The sequence below is a fragment of the Piliocolobus tephrosceles genome, chromosome 2, assembly GCF_002776525.5.
Source record: "Piliocolobus tephrosceles isolate RC106 chromosome 2, ASM277652v3, whole genome shotgun sequence".
In the NCBI taxonomy this organism is placed as follows: domain Eukaryota; kingdom Metazoa; phylum Chordata; class Mammalia; order Primates; family Cercopithecidae; genus Piliocolobus; species Piliocolobus tephrosceles.
The window spans coordinates 186114889-186123490 of NC_045435.1; positions in this window are offsets into that span (position 1 = coordinate 186114889).

The following is an 8602-nucleotide window of genomic DNA, read 5'->3' on the forward strand; positions in this document are numbered from 1 at the left end:
ACACACACACACACACACACACACACACACACACACACACACACACAGCATATCCAATACTTGGCTCCCCTCCCAATCTGCTTTCCACTACATATCAAGTTGACCCAAAAATATCCCCTTTGATCTGTGATTGTCCTTTCTGATGTATTACTGTCCTTATGAAAATGCAGCCTAGCCCTCCCCCGCCAAACACCAACCTCCTCCCCACAGCAGTTATGTCTTAGAGCAGCAATTCACTATCAGAGAGACCTGGTTGGTGCCCCGCTCTCCCTGAAAGGTGTTAATTTTGTGAGTTATCACATGTTGTTCGTCACAGGTGAGGGCATGTAAACAGCGTTTTCCCAGTGGAAGAAGGACTGGGCTGGAGTTGAGGAAGTCTGCCTCTGGTTCCAGCTTTTACGGTGACTGGCTATGTCACCCCTCCGGTTTCGGTCTCGCTGGGACTGTAGGTTCCCTCTATGCTTCTCTAAAGCTTCCTTGTTTGTAGTTAGTCAGAAGTGCTGTTGTGGTTAGGAATAATTGAAGTGTTTTCCCAACTGCTTTTTGTGCGTGGTGCGAGTGTGGTGGGAGGGGAAGCCTCTATGGTTTTAGTAAAAACAGAAGCACCTTGGAAGCAGAAATAAACATATTAAGGAGAAAACAAGATATACCCTTATATACCATGGCAACTGCTAGTGGGTGACAGAGAAGGAAAGGTGCAAATGCTCAAGGTGGGAATGGGAGGAAAGGCCAAGCCCCACCACCTTCATTTCCACCTGGCTCTCCCTGGAGGCCTTTCGTGTAGGCTTACAACTGAAGGACTTGGCCGTGCTAGGATTTGGGGACAAGCACCGAAGAATGTAAAACAGGAGTTAGATGAAGACATTTAATTTGGACTAAGATTAACACAGTGAATGCTGACTTTCTCCTATCAGCTGTGTAGGGCAAGACCATGTCCCTGTTGTATCCCAGGGTTTGGGCCTGCAGTCAGTACTACTTTCTAGGTCTTAGTGGATGTTCTGTGGGTGCCTGTCAGTGTGGATGAAGATGTATCAATCACATTTGATTTTGTAAAAATTCCCTGATCAGAGAAGGCACTAGAATTTGCTGTAGGACTAGAGCAGTACCATGTGAATCACGTAATCTCATTTTCCTTTTTTTGTTCCAAACATTTAAGAATTAAAACTGTTATTAAACACCCAGGCACAGTGGCTCAGGCCAGGCGCAGTGGCTCACGCCTGTAATCCCAACACTTTGGGAGGCTGAGGCAGGTGAATCACTTGAGATCAGGAGTTCAAGATCAGCCTGGCCAACATGGTGAACCCCGTCTCTACTAACAATATAGAAATTAGCCGGGCATCGTGGTGGGCGCCTGTAATTCCAGCTACTTGGGAGGCTGAGGCAGGAGAATCGCTTGAACCCTGGAGGCGGAGGTGGCAGTGAGTCGAGATCGTGCCACTGCACTCCAGCCTGGGCAACAGACCAAGACCCCATCTTGATAAATAAATAAATAAATAAATAAATAAATAAATAAACAAACAAATAAAGGACATTATCTGAGTCCAGTAAATATATTTGTGCACAGGCCCTTTTAATCTGCATTAGGACTGGTTTCTATGAACCTACAATTAGCAGGGAATTGGAGGGATGGGTTCTGTGGTCAGCAGGGTCCTGTGTTTTTGTTTTGTATTTCAGGTCTGTGTGAGACAGATTACTTCACCACCCTCAACCATGTTTGTGAGGCTAAGGTGAATCCTGTTTGCTTCACTGTGATTCAGGCCCATCTCTAGGCAGCCTTAATCCTGTCTAGTTTTCTGCTCCTGGCTTCAGTGCAGATGACAGGTGAGATAATGGCTCAGCATAAATCTATCAACTCAAGAGGAAAACAGCTTACAAACACTGGCCTTTCCTATAAAGGCAGCACTGAGACCCAGAATGCTCTAGAAAGGCTGGCAGTGGTATAGTAAGTGTCCTAGCCTGTTGAGTGGTAAAATCTGCTATGTGCCCTCAGACAAATTACTTATTTTCTTCCTCAGTTTCCCTACCAATAAAAGTTACGGGGTTAATTTCTGAAAGTCACCCAGGTCTGAAGCTTTAAGTAATGACGGCTGGCACTTGTTGCTGTATATTTTCATCAATGTTGAGGTCAGAGTTTTATATGTTATCTCTACGTGCAGGTAACAGACACAGAGAGGTCAGGTTGCTTATCCAGAGTCATATTGACTATGACAGTGCTGGAATTCCAAACTGTATAATTCGACCCTGGTGTCCATGCCTTTAACTGCTCTCCTATAGTATTTCTCTGTGTGACCCAAATCAATTGAGGACAATTTTTTTTTCTTCTTTGAAAGAGCTTACACATACTTATCATGTGTTTCTTGCTCCAGGCAGTGGCAAGTTATTTTACCCTGTGACTGTCTCTTCTCAATATCTGTTGCAGCCCACTGAGAATTTATACCCTGGGGATTTAGAATCGTGGCAGAAAGTTGTTGCCGTTGAGGAGGAAGATTTGTGTAAAAACAGCAAATAGCCTACTGGTTTATTCCATGTGCTTCTGTGCCTGATGCTTGGGCTTCGCCATGATCTCGAGAACCAGTAATAAGTAGAAGAGATACATGCAGAAAAGGTAGAAACAAAGGTAAGACTACGAGTGTCAGAAGAGAGTGTAGACAAAGAACCAAGCCTCTAAGAGGCAGCATGGCAGACTCTCAGAAATGGTTAATGATGACAGTAAGAAAGACATTGGGATGTAAATTTTTTTGCTTAGTGTTATGTATATGTTAATGTCGACTTTTCAGAGCTTCGTAAGTGGTAAAAGCAGAACCAGTGGACACATTACTAAGTAAGCAATCTGCTATATAATTATTTAGGGCTTGAGAAAAGGATCAGAGTACAAATATTGTAAAAATTTGACATGAAATTTAGTATTAAAACATACAGGTTACTAAAAATACATTGCTGTGTGACTGACACAACCTTTTAAAATGGCCCTTTTGAAACTCCTTGGAGTCTTTGAGAGGGTAGTGAGGGGTAGTGGTCAAAAGCACAAACCTGTTGAATCCTGTTTCTGCCACTTAAAGTAACCTTGAGAAATTTGCATAACATCCTTCTTGTGACTCACGCTTTTTCTTCTTTTGAATGGCTCAGACCCTAGTGCTGTTATGAACATTAAACAAGTTCATACATATACGGTATTTAGAATAGTAGCTGGTATATAGCAAGCATACATGAAACAGTACTTATTATTTCAAGCAGATCAGATACATTTAATTTCTAATCCTGCCATTTGCAAGTGATCCTCATGTTTGTTCAGAAGGACTCTTTCATGCTTCAACTGTTACAGTCTCACTTAATGCGTAGTTAAATCATAGTGAAAAGATAAGCAGTTTCTCTAGAATGAAGACACAATGTTGTGTTCAGAAAAAGAAAGGGCAGCAATGGCATAGATATGAGCTTTAAACGAGATTTCTGGGTCCCCTCTCCAAGCCTGGCAACGTTTTCCCTCCTAGCCCTCGATAGTTTTCCTGGTTAGGACTGATGCCTGAAGGGTTCTTCTGAGGAGGGTTGGTCAAGAGGAAGAATGGCGATGTGATGTCAAATGACTCTCACAGGCCTGCAAGAATCTTTAGAGGGTAATGAGAGATAAACAAACAAAACCTCAGTTTGATATTTTTATTATCAAGTATCTCCCTTGTTTTCATGGAACATAAAACTTCCCCCATAGGTTCCCCCCTTAAACTCCTAGCCTAGCAGGTCCATCTCTTCAGAGAATTTGGGAGGGGATGACATTTTAGCCATAAAATCTTCTATTTCAGTCATAAAAGGTTACTTTGAAACAAGTTAGTGAAGGGCTATTCCTTTTATTCCTTTACTTGTGTCATTTGGGGAAGATCTTTTTTATCTTAAAGATGCTAGAAACATTCAACTTATTTGAACAAGAATCAAGGTCAAATGGGTAATATTTTACTTGAAATCTCTTTATTATAACACTAGCTTTATTAGTGAGGGTTCTTCAACGAATAGACTATATATGTGTATTTGTGTGTTTGTGGAGAGAGAGGAGAGAGAGAGAGAGAGAGAGAAAGGGAGAGACAGAGATTTATTATAAGAAATTGGCTCATTCAATTGTGGGAGCTGCCAAATTCAACATTCATAGAGCGTTCCAGCAGGCTGAAAACTTGAATAGGAGTTGATTTCGCAGTCTAGAGTCTGAAATTTTTTAGTCTTCAGGAGAATTCCTGCTTTTCTGGGAAACCTCAGTATTTCCTTGATTGAATTAAGCCCATCAAATTACAGAGGGTAATCCATTTTATTCACAGTCTACTGATTTAAATGTTAATCACAACTAAAGAATACAGCCACATCTGGGCTGGTGTTAACCTAACATGTGGACGCCGTAGCCAAGTGGACACATAAAATCAATCATTGCACTCGCTAACACTCACTGATCGTTTAGATTCTAAGGGCTTTACTTGTATAAACATACCTAGTGCTCAAAAAAGCCACTGAATTAGATAACTTCCAATACAGATGAGAGAAGTGGGGTGTGAGTAAGTAAAGTATTTTATCCCAAGTTACACAGGTAGCAAAAGGCAGGGTTGGCCTCCAAACTCAGTTGTTCTGGCTCTTGATCCAGAAAGCTTATGCGGTGTGCCATCCTACACCCGAAGCAAATGTTTATCGTTTACCTCCTTTGTAACTCTCCAAAGTTACAACAACCTAGTACAGTGATACCCAAAGACTGCATCCTCACCAAGCCTCCAAATCAGAGTCATATCAGAGTGAACAGGAAGTACTCAGTAAGTGAGGGGTAACTAATTAGTGAATACATGGATGAACTGATAGAGGAAGAATCGCTCATCTTTATTATAATCCAAGGCACTAGGAACACTGTAGGGAGTGAAAACAGTTTTGACTCTCAAGGAGATCTTCCATGTTTTGTTTTGTTTTTTTGTGGAGAACATATCAAAGCAGAAATAAGTAGCAATACAATGAAGATCATAATTTTTTGGACAGGTGTGGTAGCTCATCTCTATAAACCCAACAGCTTGGGAGGCCAAGGTGAGAGAATTACTTGATCGCAGGAGCTCAAGACCAGCCTGGGCAACATAGTGAGATGCCATCTCTACAAAAAAAAAAAAAAAAAAAAAAACAATAGCTAGACATGGGTGGCATGCACCTATAGTCCCAGCAACTTGGGGGGCTGAGGTGGGAAAATCACTTTGGCTTGAGAGATGGAGGCTGTAGTGAGCTGTGATCATGCCACTGCACTCCAGCCTGGGTGACAGAGTGAGACTTGTCACACATGCAAAAATGATCTTAATTTTTAATACCTTGATCTTTGAGATAAGACAGAATCTAGGATATGATACTACTTTCTCCATTAGACATGATGTTAGACAAGTTAATCTTTCTATGCCTCATTTTCTCCATCTGTAAAAGAAAATAAATATGTGTATCTCACAGTGTTGTGAGAAGTAAACAAAATTGATTGAGGTAACTTATGGATAATGCTAAATCCTGTATCTGGAACTTGGAAAGTGTTTGATAAATGATAGCAGTACTTTGAGACCCTGGGTGAGGATTCCATTTCCAAGGAGTAGAATGTGGTAAGCTGACTGTGACTTGATCATGCTGAACAAAGTATTTGAACTAAACTCCCAGCTACATAAGGGAGAGAACATTCTAGGTTAAAAAACACATATATACATATAAATAGAGAGCAGTGTTACAAACCAGTGAGGTGCATCTCAAGTTTGACCTGAGTATGCATTTTGTTTGAAGTGCTCAGTAATTTTCCGAAAACTAAATTAGCTTTTAACTTTGTAAAATTGAACGATTTCCCTAAAAATCTACATTCTCTTTTGTTTAGAATAATCAAAAGAGATGGCAATACTATGCAAAACTCTCAGTTTTAGCCATTTCAGAGATGAAGGAGAAGCTCAACCTTTTGGACTTATACAGTATGTCAATCTTTATTATGGCTCATTCCTGAGGGATTTTCAAGAACAATGATATTATGCGTGATTTTAGCCTGTAAGATGCAATTTGGCTGTATTGTCTTAGGAGGAATAATAAGACTTAGAACCAGAGAGATTGATGAGGAAGACTGGGTATTAGACATTAGTTTTAATTAATATGTTCATGCAAATGATTAACTTAACCTGTGGTTATTTAAATTTTTTCTCAAGAGAACAGAAAGACATTCAATGGTTTAAAGAGGCGACAATACCTGATAAGACTTACATTTTAACATTACTCTGAAGAGTGAAGAATGGTTTGGCGAGAGGGATCTTGGAGAGGTATAGCAGTGTATTCCAGTTAGAAGGATGTTAGTATTATCTAGGTGAGGAATGGAGTTCGGGACTGAAGTCCAAATCGAAAGAAAAACAGGAAAAGAAACAGTTGAAAAAGTATGATGGGATTGGATTCTTAGTGTATGGAGACCAGTTAGCTGTCTAATTTGGGGACTTTTGAAATATTGTAGAAGAAGTATCTCAACCTTTCCCCCCAGCATCACTTAATCATATACATGACCGAATACAAGATTATATGCAATTTCAAGTTCACTAGCTAGAAATGTTTCCAAAATTGAGAATATAGTACCTAATATTTGCCGAGTTCCGACTGTGTGCTCACTATTCTAAGCGTGCTGCCTGAGATTTTAGAGACAGAAACTTGAATTACCTTTTGTTTACTGGAAAACTATTGTTTCACTGTGAAATGTTGGTTCTAAGGAATAAACTATGAAAATACTAAATTATGCTGTTTTGTAATAATAGTAACTAATTGTGATCCGTGTTCTAACTGAAGCTCCCTCTCTGTGTGTCATAATGAAGTTGTTTAAGTCAATATGGTAAAAATAGCAAGAAGCATGACTTGTGGCTTCAGACTGATGCATTCCAATCTTGGCTTTGCTGGTTGCTCACTGTGTAATATTAGGTAAGTTACTTATCATTCTCTGGATGCTTCGTTTTTGTTTTTGTTTTAATTTGCAAAATAAGAATACTAGTACTACTTTCATCACCTGGTGGTGGTAAAGGGTGGGTTATTACACATAACTTATTTAGCAAAAAGCCTGGCACATGTTAGCTGCTCAATAAATCTTAGCTCTTATAATAACTGTTATAGGAGGAAGATACGAGAATCTGAACCAGTACATGACCCTAAGGATAGAGTATGGGATGAAGTGAGAGATTTTACAATGGAACAAGCTGCCTTATTGTGTCATAAGATGAATTATAAATAATTAACATGCCATAACCACTAGAAAAAAAATCAAAAGTAAAAGTAATTTTCCAAAGGCATGCATGTGTCTATGTAATTTTTAACCTTCAAATTTAAAACTAAAGTCTTAAAATAAAATCCGCTACTATTCCAGCCCTGTACCCCATCCTATTTTCTCTCCTCTAAGATAGCCTCAGAAACAACTGCTTATTCTGTGACAGTTGCACAAGGTAGAGTTTAAACCAGGTAGAACCAGAATCAATGAGTAAACGTGAGAAATAGAAAGAGGACAGAGTGCAACATTGCAAAAGTCCCACAGTTAGGAATGAATTTGAAACTGATTTTCTGTTACTCTGACCTTTGCTACCTTACCTATGTAAGGTTAGGGTCAATAGATGAGCGTGATCTGCTGTCTGATTATGCCTGCCCTTAGTGCTGCAGAGACTATCCTGGCTGGAATTTGACTTTAAACAGTGGATGTCTTCTGCCAAGCGACTTTCTTCCTCTACCGTTGACGTTAATGGTGGCTGCCACCATATTCCCACAAGCTTTATCAAATATTTACTGAGTACACAGTTTACTAAACACAGCTCCAGGATTTAGAACAGCCAAAGGCTTATTTATTGTTTGCTACAGTAATAGTTTGTAAAAATTGTCTTTGGAATCCTAGGCAGGATATAGGAAGAAGCATTTAGTTATAATCTAGGCACTAACTGCGTTGTCCAACTTGATAGCCACTAGTCACACATAGCTATTTAAATTTTAATTAACGAAAATAAAAAATTCAGTTCCTCTGTTGTACTTGACAATTTCAAGTAACTACATACTGGCAATGCAGATATAGAGCATTCTGCCACCTCACATACTTATGTTGTTCATCACTAATAGAGTGCTGTTGTCACAGTCCTAAAATGGATTTGACTACACGTATAGTCTCTGTTGAAATTTTTAAAATATCTCTCTAAAAGTTAGTCTATTAGTTTTCGGTGGTTACTGTAATGAATTACCACAAATTTAGTGGCTTAAAACAGCAAATGTATTATTTGCAGTTCTGTAGTTGAGAAAACTGAAAGGGATCTCACTGGACTATAATTAAAGTGTCCACAAGCCTACGTACTTTTCTGGAGGCTCCATTCCTTGTCCTGGTACATTCTAGAGGGATCTATATCCCTTGGCTTATAGCCATCTTCCTCCATCTTCAAAGCCAGCAAGTATGGGCCAAATGCTTTTCACAAAGCCAGTTCTCTGGTTGACTCTCTTTACCTCCTTCTGACATTTTTAAGGACTCTTGTGATAATATTGTGCTCATTCAGATAATCCAAGATAATCCCCACATCTCAAGATCAATTGATGAGCAATCTTAATTCCCATCGTGCCACGTAATATAACCTATTTC